This window comes from Theropithecus gelada, chromosome X, assembly GCF_003255815.1.
Source record: "Theropithecus gelada isolate Dixy chromosome X, Tgel_1.0, whole genome shotgun sequence".
NCBI classification, from domain to species: domain Eukaryota; kingdom Metazoa; phylum Chordata; class Mammalia; order Primates; family Cercopithecidae; genus Theropithecus; species Theropithecus gelada.
This window is the reverse complement of record NC_037689.1, coordinates 100495865-100522196: the sequence shown is the minus strand read 5'-3', so window position 1 is coordinate 100522196 and position 26332 is coordinate 100495865. Positions and strand designations below refer to the sequence as shown.

General features: G+C 40.8%; 1 long non-coding RNA gene across 3 annotated transcripts in view; it reads right to left on the bottom strand.

Moving 5' to 3' along the window:
• LOC112615023 overlaps nucleotides 1–26332 on the bottom strand; it is a 121272-nt gene that overhangs the window by 57541 nt on the left and 37399 nt on the right. The window contains exons 2-3 of one of the 3 annotated variants that reach the window (XR_003117258.1): nucleotides 17573–17748; nucleotides 5468–5643 (exon numbers count right to left, since the gene is read on the bottom strand). This is a non-coding gene — a long non-coding RNA (uncharacterized LOC112615023). The remainder of the gene's footprint in view (nucleotides 1–5467; nucleotides 5644–17572; nucleotides 17749–26332) is intronic. The other 2 variants (XR_003117259.1, XR_003117257.1) reach the window with 2 other exon arrangements.

Genomic DNA, 26332 nt, shown 5'->3' with positions numbered 1-26332 from the left:
GCAACACTCACTGGGGTGAGAAAGAGCCCTATATCTCTCTCATTCATCCCAGGGCAGTTCAGCCCCGACCATGGGGCACCCACACCCTCAGCTGAGTCCCAGACACCTGAAGGTAGGACCTTGCTCTCATAGCCATATTCTTCTAGGTCTTCTGCTCTATTAAAAGATGCAGAAGCCCCATAATAACTTCAGGTTTCCATGGCAACTGTGATGCATTGACTTGTCCTGTATATCTCACAAGCCTTTGCATAGTTCCTTTGCCTATAGCTGAAAGCAAAATACCTTCACACTTTAGACCACCACTTGCGAAAGCATACTCACTAGAGGAACTAGCCTGGGACCCAGGCAATTGGGGGAACTCTGCCCAGTTTGGTAGAAGGAAGCAGGTCCCTGTGGTCAAAAATTTTATTTGTTTAAAAGTGACAGTAGAGGAGTATCACCAGTATCCAGAGACCCAGGAGGTACCCCAGGGCTCTTGGTGATGAACTAGCCCTCTGAGAGTGAACTTGTAAAACTCACACATCATGCTAAGTGGTTAGTCATCTGTGGCGGAAAACTAGAGACTATCTATAATCATATTTATGATTAAAATGATCTAAATGATCTAAAATACCATAAAATGTCATTTAAGGAATCTCACATTTATTTCATGGAAGCAGGCCTATAATAATATAATCATTTAGTAGGCAGACATCTAGTCAATTCAATAATACATTGGGTTACCCTGGAAAATTTTTATCTTACATTTTTGATACTTTTTCCATGTGAAGAGACATCCATGAAAAACAAACAAACAAACAAACATGTAGCCTCTCTATACACTCACTCACTCCTTCTCTATCACAGGAATGACTTAACTGATTGGTAAATCTGAAAGGAGAAATGGGTTGTTCAACCCAGGTCCTCTCCCTTCAAAACTCTAAATAGTAAGCTGCCCTTCTGGGCAATCATTCTGCTCTGTCCTCAGGGATGGGTCTTACAACAGGCCTACAGCTCTACTCCCCTTTCTGTGCCTCACTGGCTCCTCAACTCTTTCTACGGTCTTGCTTTACAATGCTTTCGTGTTTAAGAAGCCCCCAAAATACCTTCCTGCTCTTAGTCTGAACTCTAAACCAACTAAAAAAAAAAATCACAAAAAACTAATAAGCATAATACATTGACCTTATTCCTCATAAAAGTGATATTGGACAATATGACTTAGATTTACTGTCACATGGGCTTTCTATGAATGAACCCCAGAACTGGACAGATTAGTCCATCCAGCAGTGCTGCATTGGGACAGTCACAAAGGTCAAGGAGTGCAATGAACAGTTAACCACGTGCTGTCTCCTGAGGAGCCCTGACTATGTGTACCCAAGGAAAGTAATCTCCTTGCCAAGGGCTATCCCTGTAGCAGGAGAAAGTATCTCAGGACACCTTCTTTGAAAAACAGTTCACAAGTGGTAGATATCCCTTGTCTCAATAGCATATTCATCAAGCAACCTGCTGAAGATACGATTTTCCATATGGCTTGGGAGCAGCATGTAGTAACAGCCTCTGAATTCCTTAAAATGAGTAATTGCAGTGGAAGCTCCTTTTATGGAGGGAGATTTGAATTAGATTCTAAATTCCAAGAGCGGGTTGAAAATCATATATTGTGAAATTTTCCCTTGAAAAATCACTTCAAGAAGGAATTAAGGAAATGTTCATAATTCAGTACCCACACATAAACTCATATGCAGATTATGGCAAAATTTATAACAAAGTCCTACCAAGGCTTTAAGGCTAACAGAATCTCTACAAATTCCAGTATAATAGATTAGAGAAAAAGAGGGAAAGTTCACCAAATCCACATGTTTTGGCTATTCATTTCTACTTAACAAAACGTCCCAAACAATAGCCATTTATTATCTCTCAGGATTTTGTGTGTTCACTAGGCTCCACTGGATGATTTCTGCTCAATGTGGTATCTATCACCAGGGACTGCAATCATCTGAATACAGACAAATGCATCCTGGGACTTCCAAAAAAGCTCACTGACATGGATGACTGATGCTGGCATCTGCTGGCAGCTCAGAGGGGGCTACTGTATAGAGCACCTTGGTTTAATACAGAGTCTTCCATGGGAAGCATAGAAAGATAAAACACAGCACATCTAGGTAAATCTGAATGTTTTAGTGTATATAATTTTGTTTATCCGAAGTTCAAATTCAACTAGTCATACTGTTTTGTTTTGTTTTGTTTTAAATCTGGAAAGTCTAAGGGGTGATCCTGTGAATCCGTAAGTTTAATGACCATCTGACATGATTCTTCCAATGGGAAAGGTCTGGCAAAAACAAGCAGATCAGATTGTCACACACACACACACACAAAAAAAAAAAAAAAAAAAAAAAGACAAAAGCTGGTAACACCTGGTGTTTGCGGAATAAAGGGGCAATGAACACTTGGATACATGTTGGTGCCAAATTGGTGTATATATTTTTTGAGGCCCACATTATTACAACTTCACACCTTGAATGGCCTTCAATACAGAAGTCCTATTTCACCAACAAAAGAGTTTCAGGTGAGGGTTTAGAAAGGGATCCCAAAGTGATTCTGACCTGCAATTTGGTTAAGGAAGCTTGGGTGAGGGGGCAGGTTAGGAGTCATATGAACTTTTGGCCCCAAAGAGGAAAGACAGCTAATATTTACGAAGCCGATTTTTAGCCAAGCCTAGTGCTACATTCTTCACGTTAGTAGTCGGAATTAACCCACACAAAAGCCCTGCTAGTGAGGTATTGCTATTCTCTCTCCACAGATGGATGTGACTACAAAGCACATATTCCTTACCAGAGAAGGATGGCAAAGACATTGCTCACCAGGCCTACTGCTAGAGCCAGGAATAGAATCTGTCAATGTGGGCACCCTGGGGTGCTGGTGGCATTTCCAGAAAGGATCCAAGTTTGGTGACCCTTCCCCTTGCTTCAGGAATGGTTTGTGGCAGAGCTAGAAGCAGAAGCTTCACACATGAAGCCAGTATTTCTTCCATCTTTTATGAAAACTTAAAGAAAGGATTGGGCTGCTTATTATCTTGTAGGAAAGGGAGGACCTCTGAGGACACAGAGAAGGGAGAGGAAGAGAGATTTCTCCCAGACAGGAATGACGTCAGAGGTCTACAGGTCGCTTTAGGAGTAGGAACCTGAGAACTGCTCCATATCAAAGCTTGGAGTGGCTCCTGGATGGTCCACCTGGAGTGGGTATCCAGCGTGAGGCAGATTTTTCTGTTTGGATCAAAGGATAGATAACAGTGGTGGCATTTTTTTCCTATTTCTTGTATGCTTGATGCTCTGGCATCTGAGGCCTTGCTAACTGGGGAGGGACTGCTCCTTCCAGGGTTAGCTAATTCCCAGTCCTAACAAAAAACTCACCTAAGGAGCACACATTTTATATTCAAACTAATTAATCCAGAGCAACTACACATACACACTCACACTTCCTCTACTGGGCTCTTACATTCCAGGCCAATAGTACCCTCCCCTAATCATATCACAGCCTGATTCTGTCAGAGGCATTTGAACCAGAGAAACTCTATTTTGAATAGGAGCTAAGTAAAATAAGACTGAGACCTACTGGGCTGTATTCCCAGAAGGTCAAGGCATTCTTAGTCACAGGATGAGATAGGAGGTCATGAAGACCTTGCTGATAAAACAGGTTGCAGTAAAAAAGCCAGCTAAAACCCAACAAAACCAAAATGGCTATGAAAGTGACCTCTGGTCGTCCACACTGCTCATTAAGTGCTAGTTATAATGTATTAGCATGCTAAAAGACACTCCCACCAGCACCATGATAGTTTACAAATGCTATGACAACATCAGGAAGTTACCCTATATGGTCTGAAATGAGGAGAAACCTTCAGTTCTGGGAACTGCCCACACCTTTCTGGAAAACTCATGAATAATCCACTCCAGTGTTTAGCATATAATCAAGAAATACCCATAAAAATGGGCAACCAGCAGCCCTCGGGGCTGCTCTGCCTATGGAATAGCCATTCTTTTATTCTTTTACTTTCTTAATAAACTTGCTTTCACTTTACTCTACGGACTTGCCCCAGATTCTTTCCTGAGTGAGATCCGAGAACCTTCTCTTGGGGTCTGGATCAGGACCTCTTTCCGGTACCAATTCCAGACAACTTAGGACAGCCCCTGCACCACAGAACCTGCTGAAATTATTCCGAGTAGTCAGTCCTAAGCCTAATTACCCTGCCTTGTCTGTCATTTACCACAGAAAACCACAATAAAGGCTTTCGCCGCGTTTACCTCCCGCCTAAATTGGTGGACTCTGAGTGGACTTATGTGGAATGGAGAGTGCCTCCTCTTGGAAATTTCGAGTAACAAACTATCTCCTTAATGGCAGTTGTATCCGGATCCCTTGGCCTCACTATCCTAAATAATAGTAAAACCTACATTGTAAAACAATGCCTCAGGAAGAGGGGACTTGAAGGCTCTGAGTCAGCTAGGAAAATGGGCAGCTTCCTGAGTCATGTGGACAGATGAGTGATGACTGCCAGAGCTCTTCCTGCTATACCAGGAGGCTAAATTCCCAAAAGTGTAACTGTTTCCTCAAAAAGCATGAAAATTTAACATTGCTATACTGTCTAATTGAACTGTATAATCTTTTTATTAATATGTATCCCAACCAACTATAAGAGAGCACCTGCTTTAGAGATCTGAACAAATGATAAGTTTCACAAGACTTTTTAAGTATTTGCTGATCTGATATCCTGGTGTTATAATGTTAGATTCCTTTTTTTTTCTATCACGTTTTTAAATAAATGACATAGTTTACATTTATGCCTCAGAATATATCATAGAATAATTACTGAGTTTAGAAATAAACCCTGATGACTGATAGTGTTTGTTTATACTACATCCCATTTAAATGGAAAATGTAGGTGAAAAGAACTTCATACACTAATGGGGAAGAACAAATTGGTACAACCTCTTTGCAGAGACATTCGGCAACATCTATGAGAAAACAAAATGAGGCCCCCATCAGCTGCTACTCTCTTAATCACGGACTATAGAGAGAAGCATGTGTGTTGCACCAGAAAAGGTATACAAGCATGGTCACAACATGTCTAGTCATATCAAAACAATCCCAAGGTCATCTTATTAGAGAAATCTCAGAAACATTATCTTTAGAGAATGAAAAGCTGGATAACAGCACTAACTTAGCTAAAAGTATGGAAACAATTGTATGCCTTGTGCAATTCTCTCACAAGAAGTCTGTGAGGAAGGCATCATTATTTCTAGTTTACAGATGACCAACTCAGACTCACTGATGGAAAATCAATTTTGCAGAGGCATCTAGTAATGATCAGGAGTGGGGATGCAACTCTTAGTCTCCTCAAAGGACAACACCTGGTCTCGTTTTAGAGATGATGACCGTCTAGGACTTTAACACTTGTAGTTTTTTATGTTGCTAGGATTGTTCCCTTATGTGTACTCACTCAACAACCTCTCTCTCTTTGAAGAAGCTGATGGTGCAGATGAAATCCCACTGCAAGGTACTGTAGGTGGTAATGGGTCTAGTATGAAGGTCAAGGGCTTGTGACTCCTACCTCCTCTTCATCTGCACTCTCTTTTCATTTGAGACTCAATGGGAAACTGCTTTTCCAATATCAATCTAGAAGATCAAACAAGGCAGCAGAAAATGACAAGGAATTAAAGAAAATGGTTCAATGAGCTTCCTCAGTCTCCCTCAATCCTTCAGCAAAGTTCTCCTGCAACACAGAAATGGCCCTGGTGCTTCATTCATCATGTTCTACTTCTTCCTGCTCCATTTCCTGGTGGTCTTTGTGGCAGTTATGCTGTTTGGATTAGGTGACAGTCATCATTTCTCTGAGAGGAAAAGAAAAGGTGGGCCAGGACAAACATTTGTTGAAGTCCTACTAGGTGCCATCTGCTCTGTACAGGATTTCCAGTTTACCCCACAGAACAGTTCTGTGAGGAAGACATTGTGAGTTCCTTTTACAGATGACCAACAACAGGCTGACAGAGGCTAAGAAAGGATTCCAGTGTCATACATCAAGTAAGGGACAGGAATGAAGTTACAGCTTTTACCATCATCACAATATCCATGCATTCTCAACAGAGGAGATATTGTCCCCAAGGGGCTGAAAATTGATTCTGGAGGGTAGGAAGATGGTAGACGTTACAATGGTTTGTGGCACTACAATGAACCACACAGCACACAAACAGTTTACACTATATCGGTGCTGTTAAAATTTCATGTTCTAGGCAGAAAGGAGCTAATGAGGAAAAAAATGAATGTCTAAAAAGCCTCCTTTGGATCCTAATAATGAAAGAAAGTTAAGAAACATTGCATGTACTCGGGGACTTCTGTGAATGATGAGCCACCAAGGCTTAGGGATTAGTCATTTTACACTCCCTCATGGATGCTCACTCAACAACCCCTCTTGGTGATGATGAGGATAATGATGATGGAAGTGAAATCCTTCCCCTAGGGCCAAGAGACCTTCGAATGGGAACCATGTGAACTGTGTTTTAAGATGGCAGACAGGGGCTCAGTCAGACAACAGGTATTTCTTCTGGGAGAGACGATATTAATGTTTTTAAAACTAATATTAAAACTGTAATCATTTCGTACTCTAAGTTGTATATCCTTTAACCTTAACCTTCATCCAAGTAACCTATTGTGAAATCCATAGTTTAGGTCAGGTTATAGGAAGTTAGGAGAGGTTAAATAAATCAGGGGAACTATGTTGTTAATGCCTGCTCAGTAATAGAACCTGGAGTTTCATTCACACGTATGTTTATTGCGGCACTATTCACAAGAGCAAAGACTTGGAATCAACCCAAATGTCCATCAGTGACAGACTGGATTAAGAAAATGTGGCACATATACACCATGGAATACTATGCAGCCATAAAAAAGGATGAGTTTGTGTCCTTTGTAGGGACATGGATGCAGCTGGAAATCATCATTCTTAGCAAACTATCACAAGAACAGAAAACCAAACACCGCATGTTCTCACTCATAGGTGGGAACTGAACAATGAGATCACTTGGACTCGGGAAGGGGAACATCACACACCGGGGCCTATCATGGGGAGGGGGGAGGGGGGAGGGATTGCATTGGGAGTTATACCTGATGTAAATGACGAGTTGATGGGTGCTGACGAGTTGATGGGTGCAGCACACCAACATGGCACAAGTATACATATGTAACAAACCTGCACGTTATGCACATGTACCCTAGAACTTAAAGTATAATAATAATAAATAAATAAATAAATAAATAAATAAGCAAAAAAAAAAAAAAAAAGCTTTGTGCCCTGAGGCTGCCAGGAATCTGAGTGCTCTAGTCTCCCTGGCACTCATGTTCCAGTCTGCACCACAGATACCAAGATGTTGGAGTTTCTATTGTGATGCATTTGTTCAATAAAATATCCCAGCATTTAACATAGGTATACATGAATCCATACCAATATGAACAAAAGTTTGAATTAATAAAGAAATCAGTGAGAGGAGGAAAACTGTCTTTTTCAAATAATTCTAAGTGAAATATGTAGCTGTCTGCTCTCCCTGAGGTCAAGCTTAATTCTGCACCCCACTTGCTGAGGGCAGGGCTGATTTCATGACTTCCTTCTAAAGAACAGAGTAGGGAATGAAAAAATAGTTATTAGAAACTTGACAGACACCACTTTAACCAAGTGATGAAACATTATCACCAGTGACTTCATGTGGGCACTATGTAAACCCAGATATGATGTGACAAGAAGGGCACTTCAACTCTGTGGTATTCTTTCTCAGAACCTATAACACTAGTCTAATCACAAGAAAAACTAAGTCTGTGCTCCTCCAGACAATCAGTCATGAAAATTGCCTGGCAGTTCCTCGCATGGATAGAGTTATCATATGACCCAGCAATTCCATTCCTAGGTACACACCCAAGATCAACACATTTGTCTACATAAAAACTTGTATACAAATGTACGTAGCAACCTTATTTGCAATAGCCCCAAACTGGAAACAACCCAAATGTCCATTAATTGTTAAATGTGTCTAAAATGTGATACATTATGATTATTCTTTGCCAATAAAAGGAATGAAGTATGGATATGCCATAATATAGATGAACCTTCAAAATACATGTGAAGTGGAAGAAGATATATGCAAAAGACCAAATATTATATAATTGCATTTACATGAAATTTCTAGAGTAAAGAAATCCACAGAGACACCAAGCATATCTGTGGTTTAAGGCCTGGGTGGAAGCAAGGATTAATTGCATTCAAGCATGATGAGACTTTTTGGAGTGATGAAAATGTCTAAAACTTAATTATGGTATGGGTGAAAAACTCTATACATTTAATAAAATTCATCAAATTATAAGCTTTAAATGTGTAAATTATACTGTCTGTAGGTTTAGCTGCAAGAAAGCTGTTAAAAATATGATAATGATCTGGTCTTCTGATATTGATTTGATGTACCTGCTTCATATAAACATGAATGTATACAACTGTTGCTATATCCCAATCTGCTGACTCTTTCCTGTGTTCCTCCAAGCAGTGACTGTCCCCTTTCCCCTCATGCTACTTTGGGTTTTGCTTGTGTGCAAAATTTGATAACTTCTGATCACTTCTACATCCTCCAATTATGGTAGTGGCTTGAGAGTTGATCCATGACAAAGTCCAGCACCTGCCTTGTGTGACTAGATGTCAACATTACCAGTTTCTTCATTCCTCTGCAGCCACATGACTCCACCTGGGAAGCCTATATGGAACTACCTTTATGGGTGTCAGTACGGCAATACCTTGCAAAGGGTTACATAGGTGTACACCTTTTGCACCAACAATTCTCTTTTAGAAGTTTATCTTCAGGACATAGTGGAAGATGTTGATGAGGATCCAGTGTTAAGGCCTGTCATCCTGACAATTCCCTTCCTTCACTGCAGAGCCTGAATTTAGAGACCAAATGGAACATAAGGCCATAAAGGGGCAGAAGGAAGAGGGAAACGTAATTGTCAGCATACAGACTCTCTCTCATATGACAATCATGTTCTGTTATCACAATACCAGAATTCTCCTAGGAGGAACACATTCTGCTCACCAGTACAAACAGCTACAGGAACTGTGCCCAGAACTGTGCTCTTTTGTGGTGCAAAGACTCTGAAAAGATTTAATCCACAGAATGTCAGTAATAGGAGCTATCAGAACACTCTGAATAACACAGAGTTGTAAAACTGATAATATTACATCCATAGGATAGAATTCTAGAAGGTTGCAAAAACAAATTATAATAAAAATAATGATGGAAAAATGATATCTTGCAGACAAGATTAATGATTCACATTACTTTTAATGTGTGGAAAAACAGGTATTTTCATACTGTGATATAAGAAATATAAATGAGTAATAGTATTTTGAAGAATATTATGGTTCAAAGGGTTTTGAAATGACATTTTCAGGAACTTATAAATAAATGCTCACAAAGATATTTGCGTCTATATGAGCATAGGGTTAAGTATATTATTGTTTGTAATAGAAAAAAATAGTAAGGGAACTAAATTTTTGTAATTAGGATACCAATTAAATAAATTTTAGGGCATCCACATGATGAGATGATACCCAGGTCATTAAAAAAAAATGACACTAAAATTTTGTTGTAGTTATTTCAAATGTTATCATAAAAATATATTTATACAGAAAGGTAATCACAATAACAGTAAAAGTGGGTTACAGAAATCATAAATGCTCTGATCCCATTTTTGCTTATATAGGCTTCTAGCTATTTAACCACAACTCTCAACGCATAAACGTTAAAATGATCTTTTAGTTCCTCTCACATACCTCTTTCTCTTTAACATACTAAAAACCTGTACTTCCTGCTTAGAGGCCCTCAGTATCTTTTTTGCTTGTGTATGCCACCTTTTACACCCAGACTTCCAGAAAGTTCTATCTTGTAAGTTTGGGCCACAGTCCCTCCCTTTCACCTTCCAGCTTACACTAGTTCAGGCTGCAGTTCAGGCTTCTGTTACAAGGTGGCACCAATGCACCGCCATTATCAAACTTCTCTGCAAAGAAGTGTATGCAAACACCAAAAAATACACTACCTCCCTAAAAACCTAGCTTATGAACCTTTATGAAATCATTCAAATGATTCAAATTCTGCCTGAAAAAAACTTAAAAGTGCAAAAGAGGACCGTAAAACAACAACAACAACAACAACAACAACAACATACTCTGGGGCATCTATATGATGGAACACCAGGTAGCTCTACTGCCCCTTGATAGTCACCGGCTGGAAGGCATAATGTGGGGCAGGGCCAGCAGGAGGTGACTGACAGAGAGAGGCAGCGGAGTGGGGTCTGGGCTGCTGTATTCACAGTGTCCTGGAGACTAAGAGGGGTGGGCAAAGGTCTGGAAAGCCTGTACAAGTTGGGGTAATGAAGGATAACCATTCCACTTTCTGGGAGGGACTCCTCTACACTGAACACCCCAACCTAACCTACACTGATGAGGTAAGAGATAAATCTATAAATGCGAGGTAGATTTAGGGTCAAGGACAAATGGAAATGCTTTAATATACACATTTCCAATCAGAGGGGACACAATTTAACCCACTGTTTTATTGTGCTGTGCCCTGATGAAAAAGTAAGTTTTTCTTTTCCTATTTTTTTAAGATGGAGTCTCGCTCTGTTGCCCAGGCTGGAGTGCAGTAGTGCAATCTTGGCTCACTGCAACCTCCGCCTCTCAGGTTCAAACAATTCTCCTGCCTCAGCATCCTGAGTAGCAGCTGGGATTACAGGTGTGTGTCACCATGCCCGGCTACTTTTTGTATTTTTAGTAGAGACAGGGTTTTGCCATGTTGGCCAGGCTGGTCTCGAACTCCTGACCTCAAGTGATCCGCCCTCCTCAGCCTCCCAAGGTGCTGGGATTACAGGCGTAAGCCACTGCTTCCTGTAAGTATATTAACATACCAAACAGTCCAGAAGCAACCATCAGGCAAACTCCACACTTTGCTTACCTGGTGTTATCTATCACTGAGATCACCAGGTGATCCCTGTAGCTGGGATTACAGGTGTGAGCCACCGCCCAAAAAGTAAGATTTTTCTTATCATTTGAGAGGCAGCAGCACATGCTGGATAGATGAATTTACTCGGGAGCCACACAGCCTGTGTTCAAACCTAAGCCTGGCATTTGCTAACTCTGTCTTCACTGTACCTCAGTTTCCTTATGTCTAAAGTCAGGCAACAATAGATCCTTCTCATAGGTTGTGGTGAGAATTAAACAAGTACAGTTGGCCTTTTGTATCTGTGGATTCTGCATACATGAATGCATCCAACCTCAGACTGAAAATATTCTGAAAAGAAAATAAAAACAATACAATAATAAAATACAAATGTTAAAACCAATTTAGTATAACAACTATTTATATAGCACTTACATTGTATTAGGTATCGTAACTAATCTAGAGATGATTTAAAGTATATGGGAGGATGTGCATAGGTTATATGGAAACACCACCCCATTTTATATCAAGGACTTTGTATACACAATGGAATATTGTATTATAAATATATATGTATATGTATGTATGTATATGTGTGTGATTATATATACATATATGTATATATACATGTGTGGTTTATATATTATATAATATGATTATTATATATGTGTGTGTGTGTGTGTATATATATAATCACACACACACACAATGGAATATTATTTTGGCCTTTAAAAAGGAGACCCTACTATTTGTGATAGCGTGGATGAAGCTGGGGGACATTATGCTAAGTAAAATAAGCTAGACATAGAAAGAAGAATTACGCATGATTTCACTTACATGTAGAATCTAAAATAGTCAAGCTCATAGAAGCATAGAGCTGTCATTACCAGGAGTGGGGAAGGGGGGAACAGGAGAGATGTTGTTCCAAAGTATAAAATTGAAGCTATGAAGGATAAATAAGCCTAGAGATCTAATGTACAGCATGATGCCTATAGTTAATAGTAATATAGTGTACACTGTAAATTTGGTAAGAGAATAGGTTTCAAGTGCATTCACAAAAAAAATGATAGCTATGTGAATAGATGGATATGTTAATGTGCTTCACTGTAGTAATCATTTCTATCACTTTCTCTTTCCTCTCTCTCTCTCCCCATATATATATTTCATTTTATAAATACTTATCTTTACTTTTTGAAATGTTATAATCAAGAAAACCACTGAGGTAATAATATTAAGATTAAATTGTACATGGTTTGACAAAAACACGTACACATACACCTACTGTTTTTGGAACATGTAAAAAACATTGCTCATGGGAGAAGAAGCAGTCTGAAATAAATGCCTAGACATAGTAGGTGTGGGTGTACTTGTATGTGTGTGTGTGTCTATGGCTGAAACACAACATTGTATGTGTGTGTGTATTTAGGGCTCAAACTCTATCACGCCAAACACACACTCCCAGGTACGGCTTTCTCTCCATCTCAGAGAGGGACTGGGCTTCCTATCTTGGGGCTTAGAGATCCCAGATAGTGATGAATACACAAGATTACTGATAATGTGTGGAAAATTCCAGAAGCTCTGGCTGATAACCATCAAGCCTAGGTCCCTACTCCCTCCTACCACTCTTGCTGAGTCACCATCTGAGAATTCTAGAGCTGCAATTATGGGCAAAGGGGATCTATCATCATTTTGGTTTTCCTTTCTTAAAAATTAAAGCTCCTAATTTTTTAGATGACCAAACAGATGTTATTCTTTAGAGTCATTCGTGAAACAGTTTGGAGAATATGTTGCCAATTCTTTTTGGAAAATTCCTATGTATATTAAAAGGCTAAGCATAAGCTTCATTTTATGTCCACTCCATATATTTTGTTCATTGATCTATCTCCTTTACTCGCTCTGTCTCTCATCAGTGTTGGCTGACATGTCTTCACTCCAGAGATGGACCCTCCCAGACAGCAGGCCATTCAAGATCCCAAGACTCCACTCCTGTACAGACTTCCCAGACCTTCTCCCACTTCCTCTCTGTCATCTCATCTCCAGGACTCTGGATGTAGCAGCTCAGACCAGTATTGCTGAATCATGCTCTGAGCTCAGAGGAGGCTGTTGCATAGCAACAGTGGCTCAGAGACAAATACAGTCTCTGGAAGGAAGAGCACTACCAGGTAATGCTGGCACTATTAAGAAAGTGGGTAAAGATAATCATATCTTCAAAACATCCTCAAAACCAACCCACCTTCTCTCCCTGCCAGAGACACCTCCTACCATGGACCCAGCCTACATTTTCTAGCCCTGTGTGCAAGCACTCTGTGCTCTGAGCAAATGGCACCATTGGCTGAGCCTTCCATTTTCCAATGACCCCAGGGTCTGTCTCATTAACGTGAATAGGGTTATATTTGCAATTTGTTTTCTGCACACACAGGATAGCAGTCCGTCTTCAGGACCGCCCTATAAAAGGAGTGGTGTCAGTTCCCATTTTTGAGATGAGGAAACTGTGTCTCCAAGATGGTGAGAACCAAGTCTGCCTTTCCTTTGAAAAGGCAGCTTGCAGTAATTCATGAGAGCACAGAGCTGAGAATCAGCAGGCCTGTGCTCTACCTCCAGCTCATGAAAGCATGTAAAAGTGCTCTAACATCTCAGGCCAGCATCTCACTTAGCCAGAGTTGATGATCCTCATGTACCACTGTATGGTTCCTGCTTTAAGAGACACCTGTTGCCCACCTAGTTATCTCTCCTGCCCTCCTCTCAGCTGAAGCAGGCTGTTCTGTCTCTGTCAGTAGGGTCTTTAAAGTTGCTCTGAGGATTCAATCTTCCCCCACCCTCACCCCACCGCCTAGCCTTCTGAGGACAACACTAATGCTGTCCTTACAGTGTCAGAAGTCAGTTTCCAAGGCACACAAACATGGCAGGGACATCCCCTCACAGGAAATTCAGGTGCCTCTTAGGAGGGTAAGTGTGCCACCCCCCTTATTATTAGACATCATGTGCATGCCGGACTAACCTGACTTAGGGCCATGGTTTTCAATCCTCTCTTAAATCAGGATCCCCTCCTCTCAGGGCTTCTCTAACAGCTGACACCTTCCTAGCATTCCTCCCCATTCGTACTTCCCAGAAAGCACACACCAACACCATCAGAGCCACAAACAGAGTACAAATCTTAGTCCACAGAAAATAATTCAGGGAGTGAAGGAAGTAGAGACAGCCCCAGGAACCAGTGTGGGTTCCTGGGGCTTCCATCTCCAGCTGATGGCATCTTGTGAAGAATAGAGCATCATCAGTCACTTGCCATTTCGTCATCTCATTCATGACGTTTGGGGTCAGGGATAAAAATCAGCATTCTATTTTCAGACAATAAGCTATTTTGTATCCTCTCATTTTATCAGCAGGTTAACATCATAGAAGCATGCCATATTTTCATGTTGGGCTCTTGAAACAGGAGACACCACAGAGGAACAAGAGCTGTGAATCTCTGAGTTAACAATTATCTGAGAGAGCTCTTTCAATGGGCAGGACTAAGGAAATGAGCGATCAGAGTGGCAGTAAAGGCAAAAGCTGGTCATACCTGGCACAGACGGAATGAAGGGGAAATGAGCTTTCACATAACACTTCAGGTGTCAAATGGAATATCTACTTTCTGAGGCCCATATTACTATGGCTTAATCACTTGAATGGACTTTGATATAGAAGTCCTATTTCCAACAAGTGAGTTTCTGCTAAAGGTTTAGAAAAGGCTCTCCAAGCTAATTCTCATGTACATGCAAGTGAAGGAGGCCTACCTGAGGGGTCAGGTTAGGAGCCACATTAGTTTTCTGATCCAGAGAGAAAAGGCAACTAATATTGATGGAGCACATTGTTTATAGGGTCCAGCTCCATGTTCTTGACTTCAGTGACTGAATTTAATTCTCATGACAACCCTACTAGTGAGGTACGATTATGCTCTCTTCATGGATGTATATGACTACAACGCACTTCCTCCTAAGCACAGAGCTGGATGGCAAAGAGTTTGCTCACCACACAAACTCATGGAGCCAGGGATAGAATCAAGCAGCCTGGGCAATGGTACAAAAATGGTCAGGATTCATAATATCTAAACAGTCCCAAAGTCACGTTATTAGAGAAATCTCAGAAACACTATTTTCAGAGGGGAAAAAGGTGCAAAGGGGCACTTACTCTACGATAGCACAAACATTTATAGCCAAAAATGTACAATTACATATTTTGCATAATTCTCTCACAAGTCTTTGAGGAAGGCATCATTATTTCTAGTTTACAGATGACCAACTAAGACTCACTGATAGAAAATCAATTTTGCAGAGGCATCTAGTAATGATCAGGAGTGGGGATGTAACTCTTACTCTCCTCAAAGGATAACACATTGTCTCCTTTTAGAGATGATGACTGTCTAGGACTTAAACACTTGTAGTTTCTTGTGTTGCCAGGGTTATGCTCTTGTGGGTACTCACTCAACAACCTCTCTCTCTTTGAAAGAGCTGATCATGCAGATGAAATCCCAGTGCAAGGTCCTATAGGTGGTAATGGGTCTGGTATGAGGGTCAAAGGCTTATGATTCCTTCCTCCTCTTCATCTGCACTCTCTCTTCATCTGAGACTCAATAGAAACTGCTTTTCCAAATCAATGTAGCAGATCAAATGAGGGGGCAGAAAATGACAGGGGACTGGTTTGACAATCTTCTCACCTTACCCCAATACCTCAGCAAACCATCCTGCAACACAGAAATGGCCCCAAAGCTTCATGTATAATGTAAGTGTGAGCACATGCTCCATCTTCCTGCTCTCCTTCCAGGTGGTCTCTGTGGCAGTTATGCTGCTTGGTTTAGATAACAGTCATCACTTCTCTGGGAGGGAGGAAAAAGTTGGGCCTGGATGACCATTCGTTGAAGTTCTACTAGGTGCCATCTACTCTGTATGGGATTTATCATTTACCCCACAGAAAACTTGTCTAAGAAAGGCATTGTGAGTCCCCTTTTACAGATGAGCAAGGGCAAAGTAGAATGGCAAAGGATTTGATCACCACAGAAACTGACAGAGCCTGGGATAGTAGCTGGCAGCCTGGGCACCTTAAGTGCTGGTGGTAGATCTTTAGCAAATGTATCTGGACACACACTGTTGAGGAAGTTAATATCTGTCCTCCCTGTGTTTACCCTCCTTGCATTTCCAGCAAGGAACCAGGCTTGGTGTTCCTTCCCCTTGCCTTAGGAGAGGTTTATGGCAGGGTTGGGAGCCAAAGATGTCTGAATCCAGTGTCTTCCATTCTTTAGGAAACTTAAACTTCAGGGAAATATTGGACTGCTTGTTATCTGGTAGGAAAAGGAGGTCCTCTGAGGACATAGAGAAAGGAGAGGAACAGAGATTTATCTCAAATAGGGATGAGGCCAGAGATCTACTTGTCCCTCCAGGAGTAAGGATCTGAGCACTGCTCCATATCAACCCTTGGGTTTCATCAGTATATGGTCCATTGAAATTGGGCATCCAGCCATGACACCTATTTTTCTCTTTGGATAAAAGGATAGATGGAACAGGGTCAGGGAGTCCTTAAGGCACCAAGCCAATTAGGCAAATTGTCAGTTCAGCACTGAGCAGGAGGGACACATGATTGATGATGACAGGGACCTCTCAGGCTGTTAACTAGAGTATAAATTCCCACAAGCGGGACTGCTTCCTCAAAAAGCCATGAATATTAAACATTCGTCTAATTCACCTTAAAATCTCTTTACTAATTTGTCACAATGAAATACAAGATATGAACACTCATTTTTCAAGATCTGTACAAATAATGGGTTTCACTACATTATTAATATTTGCTAATGTGATATACTTTTGTTGGAATGTTATTTTTCATTTTCCATATTTTATTTTCCTATAAATGGCATATTTCACATTTAAATTACCAAATGCAAAGATAATGATCCCACTTTATGTCTCAAATATGTTCTGGAATAATTATGGTGTTTGAAAAGAAAACTCAGTCAGTGAGTTGGTGTTTATGCTGTATCCTCATTAAATGGAAAATGTGGGGCCATGAAAACTCCATACATGGCCTAGGGAGGACAAATTGGTACAACCTCTTTGCAGAGACATTTGGCAACCTCTCTGAGAGAAGAAAGCAAGGCACCTGTCACCCACTGTACTCTTAGGTCTGGACAGCATATATGTAAGATGGCCAAGATAGCATGGCTAGTCATATTTAAAGGAATCTCAAATCACCTTATTAGATATAGCTAAGTAATACTATTTTCAGAGAATAAAAATTTTCAAAAGAGCACTTACTCCATGATGTCATTTATATATTTATAGCTAAAAGCATGTAGTTGTATATTTTGCATGATTCCCTCATAACTCTGTGGAGAAATCATCATTATTCCCATTCTGAAGTTGACTATATTAAACTTGCTGATGTAAAATCAATTTTGCAGATTCATCTAGTAAGGAATAGGAATGGCATTCTAACTCTTACCCTCCCCAGAGGACACCCAGGTATCTTCTTTATAGATCATAACCTTCTAGGACTTAAACACTTGTAATTTTACATGTTTTTAGTACTGTGCCCTTGTGGGTACTCACTCAACAACCTCTCTCTCTTTGAAGAAGCTGACAGTGCAGATGAAATCCCGGTGCAGGGTCCTGTAGGTGCTAATGGGTCTGGAATGAAGGTCAAGGGCTTGTGAGTCCTGCCTCCTCTTCATCTGCACTCACTCTTCATTTGGGGGCTCAATAGAAACTGCTTTTCCAATATCAATCTAGAAGATCAAACAAGGGGGCAGAAAATGACAGGGGATTAAAGGAAATGTTTTAATTATTTCTTTCCCTTTTCCCTGATCCCTCAGCAAAGTCCTCCTGCAACACAGGAATAGTTCCCAAAGCTTTATTCATAATGCAAGTGTGAGTAGGTTTAACTTATTATTGCTTGGTATATTTCCAGGTAGACTCTATGGCAATTGTGCTGTTTGGCTTAGGTAACAGTTATCACTTCTCTAGGAGGGAGGTGAAAAGTGGGTCAGTATGAACATTTGTTGATGTCCTACTAGGTGACATCTATGCTGTACAGGATTTCTTATTTACACCATAGACTAGTCATGTAAGGAAGATATAGTGAGTCTCCTTTTACAGATGACTAAGGGCAAGCTGACAGAGGGTAAGAAAGGATTTCAGCATCACACATCAAGTAATGGGCAGGAATGTGGTCCAGCCTTTGCTGTCATTACAGTATTTCATGCATTGTCAACAGAGGCGACATCATGCCCAAGGGGCTGAAAATTGGTTCTCGATGCTAAGGAGGATGGTAGACATTACAATGGTTTGTGGTCCTGCAAAGTACCACAGTACAAAAACAGTTACCACTTTACGTGTCGTATTAATATTTTACATTCTTGGCAGAAAGGATGTGTGAGGAAGAACATGTCTAAAAGTCCTCCAAAACAGGGACAAGAATGAAAGAAGGTGAGAGAAACACTGCCTACGCCCAGTGACTTCTTATGTAGATGACTGGCCACCAGGGCTTTGGAACTGATCATTTTACTCTCCTCTCCCCAGATGCTCACTCAACAACCCCTCCTGGTGATGATGATGGTGGTGATGGTGACGGCTGAAATGAAATCCTCTCTCTCTCTGGGCACAGGAGACCTTGATATGTGGACCATATGAATTGACTGGTTCTTAAGGTGACAGACAGGCAGGGGCTCAGTCAGAATGACACATGTTTCCTCTGGAACAGATGATCTGGAGGGTAGAAAATTAATGTTGACAAAACTAGTATGAGCAAGAAATGCTCTAATTTGCATCTCTTTTCATCTTAACATTTATTCAAGTAGCCTATTATTTAATGTATAATTTAGATTAAATTATGGAAATTTAGGAACAGTTATGTAAATCAGACAAATTGCTTTGTAATGCCTGCTCAGTAATAGAAACTGGAATTTCATTAAGGCATTGTGTCCTGAAGTCACCAGGAATTTGAATGCTCTAATTTCTCTCAGTGCTCACATGCACTGGGTACTGCTTAATTTATTTATATAATGAACTATATTACTTTAAAACTATAATACTAAATTATATGATATATAATATCAAATTATTAAATATTTATCTAAATATAATATTAATATATCAAATATATTATATTAAAATTGCATTATAAAATTGTAATATTAAATTCGGTTATAATATTAAATTATATGAGTCTAATTATGACATATGAAGCATTCCCAGTAATCAGTAAGGAGAAATGGCCTAGTGATGTTGTGGTAAGTATAATCTAAGTATGCACCCAGTGATTCTTGTTTCTTGTTATTTACTTCTTTGTATAATCTGCCTCATTGTGTGTGAGCTGGAGTTAGTGACTTGCTTCTAGTTGGTATCCACAGTGGTATAGTTTGAATGTGTCTTCCAAAGTTCATTTGTTGGAAACCTGATTCCCAATATAAAGGTGTTGGAAGGTGGGACCTTTAAGATGTCTAGGGTCATGGTGATTCTGCACCCAGAAACAGATTAATGCCATTACTGTGGGAGTAGGTTCTTCATAAAAGGACAAGTTTGTTCCCCTTCTTGCTGTCTCTCCTCCTCTCTTTGCCCTTCTGCCACGGGATGATACAATAAAAAGCCCTCACCAGATGCCAGCCCCTCGATCTTGGACTTCCCAATCTCCAGAACTGTGAGCCAATAAATTACAAATTACACAGTCTGTGACATTGTTCTAGCAGCACAAAAATGGATTAGGAAAATGTGTACCAAAGAAGTGGGGTTTTGAAACAACAAATAACTGAAAATGTGAAAGTGGCTTTGGAACTGGGTAATAGCAGCTAGAAGAATTCGGAGGAGCCAGCTAGCAAAAGCCTACATTGCCATGAACAGAGTATTAAGGGCAATTCTGGTGAGGCCTCAGAAGAAGAGTATGACTGTAAGAAAAGTCTGAATCTTCTTAGAGATTACCTAAGTGACTATGATTAGAACATTGGTAGAAATATGGACAGTAAAGACCATTCTCACCAGGTCTTGGATGAAAATTAGGAATATATTATTAGAAACTGGCATAGAGGCGATTCTTGTTATAAATTGGCAAAGAACTTGACTGTATTGTTTTGATGCCCAAGGGCTTTATGGAAGGCAGAATTTAAGAGTGATGAACTAAAGTATCTGGCAGAAGAAATTTCTAAGCAAAGTATTGGAGGAACTGTGTGGCATCTGTAACTGCATACAGTAAGATGTAAGAAAAGAGAAATGATTTAAAGACAGAATTTATAATTTATAATTAAAAAGGAATCAGAGGGCCAGGCATGGTGGCTCATGCCTGTAACCCCAGCACTTTGGGAGGCTGAAGCAGGGGATCACCTGAGGTCAGAAGTTCAAGACCAGCCTGGTCAACACGGTGAAACCCCATCTCTACTAAATATATAAAAATTAGCCAGGTATGGTGGCAGGTGGCAGGCGCCTGTAATCCCAGCTACCTGGGAGGCTGAGGCAGGAGAATTGCTTGAACACAGGAGGCGGAGGTTGCAGTGAGGCGAGATTGCGCCATTGTGCTCCAGCCTGGGCAACAAGAACGAAACTTCACCTCAAAAAAAAAAAAAAAGGGGGGGGGGAATCAGAACATAAACGTTTGGAAAATTCACATTCATGTCATATAAAGAATAAAAAAGCATGCAAGAGTACAGCCAAGCAACTCTCTGATAATGGGATTAGCATGGCTAGAAGGAAGCCAGGTGCTGTTCATCAGGACAATGCATTGGAGAAAGACTCTGAAGACATTTCAGATATATTCAAAGTTGCCCCTTTCCTACAAGTCCAGAGATCTAGGAGGGCAGAATGATTTCAAGGGACAGGCCTGGGGTGTCCCTCATGGGCTCACTGCTCAGAACCATCTTGGGACTCTGATCCCTGAATTCTAGTACAGTGCTGCCTGGCAGCCCCAGCTGTATCTCAAGTGGACCTAGGTATGCTCGGGCTGCTCCTGTGAAGGGTGCAAATTGTAAGCATTGCTGGTTCCCACATGGTGCTAATTCTGCAAGTGAGCAGAATGCAAGAGCTATGGGGGCACCGCTTCCTTCACCTAGATTTTAAAGTATGTATCAGACATCCCTGTGACCCAGGCAGAAACCTGCTGCAGGGGCAGAGGCACTATAGAGTTCTCACTAGGGTAATGCCTAGTTGAGCCACAGGCATAGGGTTGCCACTGAGACCATGAACCTCTAAATCCATCAGCGTGCAGCCCCAGCCTGGAAGAGCTGCAGGCAGGAGACTCCAACCCATGAGAGCTGCTGCAAGGGCGCAACCCAGCAAAGCCATAGGGGTGGGGCTTTCTGAGGCCTTGGAGCTTAATCCATACCCCAGTGTGCTCAGAAGGTGGGACATAGAGTCAAGAAAGATTATTCTCCAGCTTTGAGATTTAACGTTGTTTGCCCTGTTCAGTTTTGCACTTACTTGGGACCCATTACTCCTCTTTTCTTGCCTATTTTTCCCTTTTGGAATTAGAATATCTATCCTATGCCTGTCTCACTGTTGCATTTTGGAAGTAGATAACTTGTTTTGATTTTATAGCCTCACAGTTTGAGGGAATTTGCCTCAGATATATCATGCCTTGAGTCTCATCCATATTTGATTTGGTAAAGACATTGGGGCTACTGGGATGGAGTCAGAATATTTTGCATGTGAGAAGGACATGAATTTTATGAGCCGGGGGCAGAATGCTGCAGTAAGAATGTGTCCAGTAAAATTTATGTATTGAAAGCTTGATTCCCAATGTGTGTTGGTCTATCCAAGTACTTCTTCCCTAAATTTCTTTGTCACCAATTTTCCAATCATGTCCTTTCCAAGTTCCTGATCATGCAGCCAAACTATTGTCCACAGTCCATGAATCAGTATATATAGAAATGGCAGGTCCAGCCATTTGTCCAAGCGAAGTGATCAACCAGGTACACTGTACACTGCTCAAAGTTCTGCCCACTGGGAGAATTTCCATTCACCATTGTCCTTCAGGGACATCCCAGAAAGGGGATGTAGTGTTAGTTGTCCACTTCTGAGTAGTGCCTGCATATTATGCAGAATCATCTGTAAACCAAACTTCTCTTTCTCTGTCAACTGATCATAGGGAACTTAGATTATAGGTGCAGGCTGGGAGAAAGAAAGGAGTGTAGCAAAAATGAGGGCCATGGGCATTTGAGCTGCTTCCTCATGTAACTTACTTATGCCTTCTGTGCCTGCTTGAGCTCGATTTCATATATACTACTTACCTTTGTTGATGGAGTGCTGCTGTACATACTCAACTTTATGGCTATGTGGGTTGGATAACACACAGGTCATGGTGGGCAGCTCAGGTCACGTGAAAACTTGGTTGTTTCCAGTCTCTACTAAGGCCCATTAGCAGGCCAAGAGTTGTTTCTCAAAAGAACTGTAGTTATCTAGGAAAGATGGCAGGGCCTGTGTTGCCATTCACCTATGGGTGCCTGCCAAAGGTTCCCAAGGGCATCCCTATCTGTCACTGACAACTCAAGCACCATTGGATCTGCTTGATCATATGGTCCAAGTGGCATAGCAGCTTGCATAGCAGCCTGGACCTGTTGCAGAGCCCTCTCTTGTTCTAGGCCCTACTCAACACTAGCAGCTTTTTGTGTTACTCAGTAAATAGGTCAGAGTTACACACCCATATGAAGAGTATGTTGCCTCCAAAATCCAAAGAAGCCCACCAGATGGTGTACCTCTTTTTTGGTTGTAGGAAAGGCCAGGTGCAAGTATTTATCCTTCACCTTAGAAGGGATATCTCAAATGCTCCACACCTCTGAGCTTCTAGAAACTTGACTGAGGTTGGATATGCCACCTTTTACCTCTGAGGAGAGGAGAAAACTAACAGCCATATAACATTCTATTATATTCTTTAAACTAGTAGGTTAAAACAAAAACTGATAAAAATAATTACTTATAAGGGAACAGAGTAGCAGCCCAGGATGGAAGCTGATCATGTATATTCTCTTAAAAATATAATACCTATTTACTGGTCTGATGCACTGAAAAAGTTAAGAAGCAATGGCCAACCCAGTAGCAATGAGCAACTCTAGTACCCAGATTGAGTCCTCTAAAAATATTACCTACAAGGAAAAATGGCCGAATCCAAGTCTGTGGTCAAGCTGTACCAGATGAGTCTGAACTGAATGATCATACCAGCGAACATGTCAAAAAGACTCAGAAGCCAACCTGATAGGACTTCCACAGACCAAATAAGAACAATTTAAGCATCAAAAACATTAGTGCCTACAGTGAGTTAAAACACATTACATACAGAAACATCTCTGAGTTGTGATGACACTCTAAAAGAAAAAACTCAAACAAAACCAACTCACTGCTCATCTGTGGAGGATCCTACAGAAACAATACTTATTCTTAAAACTGGAAATATTGGCGGATCACGAGGTCAGGAGATCAAGACCATCCTGGCTAACACGGTGAAACCCCGTCTCTACTAAAAATACAAAAAACTAGCCGGGCGAGGTGGCGGGCGCCTGTAGTCCCAGCTACTCGGGAGGCTGAGGCAGGAGAATGGCGTAAACCCAGGAGGCGGAGCTTGCAGTGAGCTGAGATCTGGCCACTGCACTCCAGCCTGGGCGACAGAGCGAGACTCCGCCTCAAAAAAAAAAAAAAAAAAAAACTGGAAATATTGCAAAATGATTAAATATTTGTCCTTCCTTTCCTGTGTGTGCCATACCTCAGTTAAGCCTAATAGTTGGCGGGGGTTGAAGCGGGGGAGTTTCTCTTATAGAAAATGTCCAGCTAATAAATGCAGAAGAAATTGTACTATCTAAACACCATCACTGTAGAATTTTTAATGAAATGCAGATCTTGGTAAGGATCAGAGATTGTAAAAAATCATGAGGTAAAAAGCAGATGGGACATTTCACAATGGATGGATCAGTCTAACAACACCTGAGCCCAGTGCTCAATCTTAATGTCAAGGTAGGAGTGACAATCAGACACAATGAGGTTCTTTGTATGCCTATGAATTGAACGCTTGTGTCCTCCCAAAACTCATATGTGGAAACCGTAATCTCCAATGTGACAGTATTTAAAAATAGGACTTTTGGGAAATAATTAGGTCATCAAAGTGGAGCCCTCATTATGAGATTAGTGTCCTTATAAGAAGAGACACAGAGAGCTTGCTTGCTCTCTGCATGCACACACCAAGGAAAGGCCATGTGAGGACATAACCAGGAAGAGGATTCTTACCAGGAACCCAACCATACTGGCATCCTGATTAGACTTTAGCTTCCAGACTCATGAGAAGTAAATGCTTGTTATTTAAGCCACCTAGTCTGTGGTAATTTGGTAAAGCAGCCTAAACTAAGACTTGGCGTAAGGATATAGGATATGTAACACATCCGAGGTACTCTTGCCAAAAAAATCCTGAACTGGATGAAGCCTCTAACTCTACTAATTTACAGGAAATAGGAGGGGCCAGAGCAACGTAAGTAACAGCACAATGGGGATACAATCAGCAAAATTGAGAATGTATACTGCACAAACCAAAGATCTAGTGTAATAAGCAAATACAGGTTGAATATCATTAATCTGAAAATCCAAAATCTGAAATGCTCCAATGAGCATTTCCTTTGAGCATCATGTCAATGATCAAAAAATTTCAGATACTGGAGCCTTTTGGATTTGCAGATTAGGGATACTGAACATGTAAATTGAAAAGCAAAAACAAAGAGAGAAAAGAGATTTAAAACTCCAGAGAGTTAATGAGAAATTAAAGTATAATTAAAACCCATAATGAGATACCACCACACTTACACCAGAAAAAGAAAATTAAAAAGATGGAAAACACCAAGTGTTGGTGAGGATATGGAAGCTGTGTAATTTTCACAGCACCGGTGAAAATACAAATTCAACAACTACTTTGAAAAAGTGCTGGCAGTATTGACTGAGCTGATCATACACACATCCTACAACTCAGAAATTTCATTCTTAGGTCTGGGGAAGGTACACACCCAAAAGAAAGAAAAATAAATGTTTATCCAAAGATATGTACAAGACATTCATAACACTGTTATTCACGTCAAAAACTAGAAAAAATCCACATAGCAGATATGCTTACTGTGAAATATCCACTAGATGTAACAGTATCCACCAATGATGATGAATGATCTACTACTATAGACAACAATAAATGTAAATCTCACATACAGTTTTTTGACTGAAGGAAGAAAGTTACAAAAGAGAACATGATGTATGATTCTAGGAATTTTTCTTCTAATTTCCCATTACAGTTTAGGCTACATAAAAAATTCAACACCCTATTTTTTCTTATTTGAAGATACTTAGTGTTCCCATATATTATCTGCAGGTTAACCTCAAAGAAGCACATATCCACTGAGCCTCTGAAAAGTGAAGCACTACAGATATGAACACGGCTAATGCTGTTGATATGGTTTGGCTGTGTCCCCATCTAAATCTCAACTTGAATTGTATCTCCCGGAATTCCCACATGTTGTGGGAGGGACCCAGGGGGAGGTAACTGAATCATGGGGGCCAGTCTTTCCCATGCTATTCTTGTGCTAGTTAATGAGTCTCACAAGATCTGATGGGTTTATCAGGGGTTTCCGCTTTTGCTTCTTCCTCATTTTCTCTTGCTGCCGCCAGGTAAGAAGGGCCTTTCGCCTCCCGCCGTAATTCTGAGGCCTCCCTAGCCATGTGGAACTGTAAGTCCAATTAAACCCTTTTTTGTTCCCAGTTTTGAGTATGTCTTTATCGGCAGTGTAAAAATGAACTAATACAGTAAATTGTTACCAGTAGAGTGGGGTGTTGCTGAAAAGATACCCAAAAATGTGGAAGCAACTTTGGAACTGGGTAACAGGCAGAGGGTAGAACAGTTTGGAAGGCTCAGAAGAAGATAGGAAAATGTGGGAAAGTCTGGAAGCTCCTAGAGACTTGTTGAATGACTTTGCCCAAAATGCTGATAGCAATATGGACAATAAGATCCAGGCTGAGGTGGTCTCAGATGGAGATGAGGAACTTGTTGGGAACTGGAGTAAAGGTGACTCTTGTTATGTTTTAGCAAAGAGACTGGCAGCATTTTGCCCCTGCCCTAGAGATTTGTGGAAGTTGGAACTTGAGAAAGATGATTTAGGGTATCTGGCAGAAGAAATTTCTAAGCAGCAAAGCATTCAAGAGGTGACTTGGGTTCTATTAAAGGCATTCAGTTTTATAAGGGAAGCACAGCATAAAAGTTTGGAAAATTTGCAGCCTGACTATGTGATAGAGAAGAAAAACCCATTTTCTGGGGAGAAATTCAAGCTGGCTGCAGATATTTGCATATGTAGCAAGGAGCCTAATGTTAAT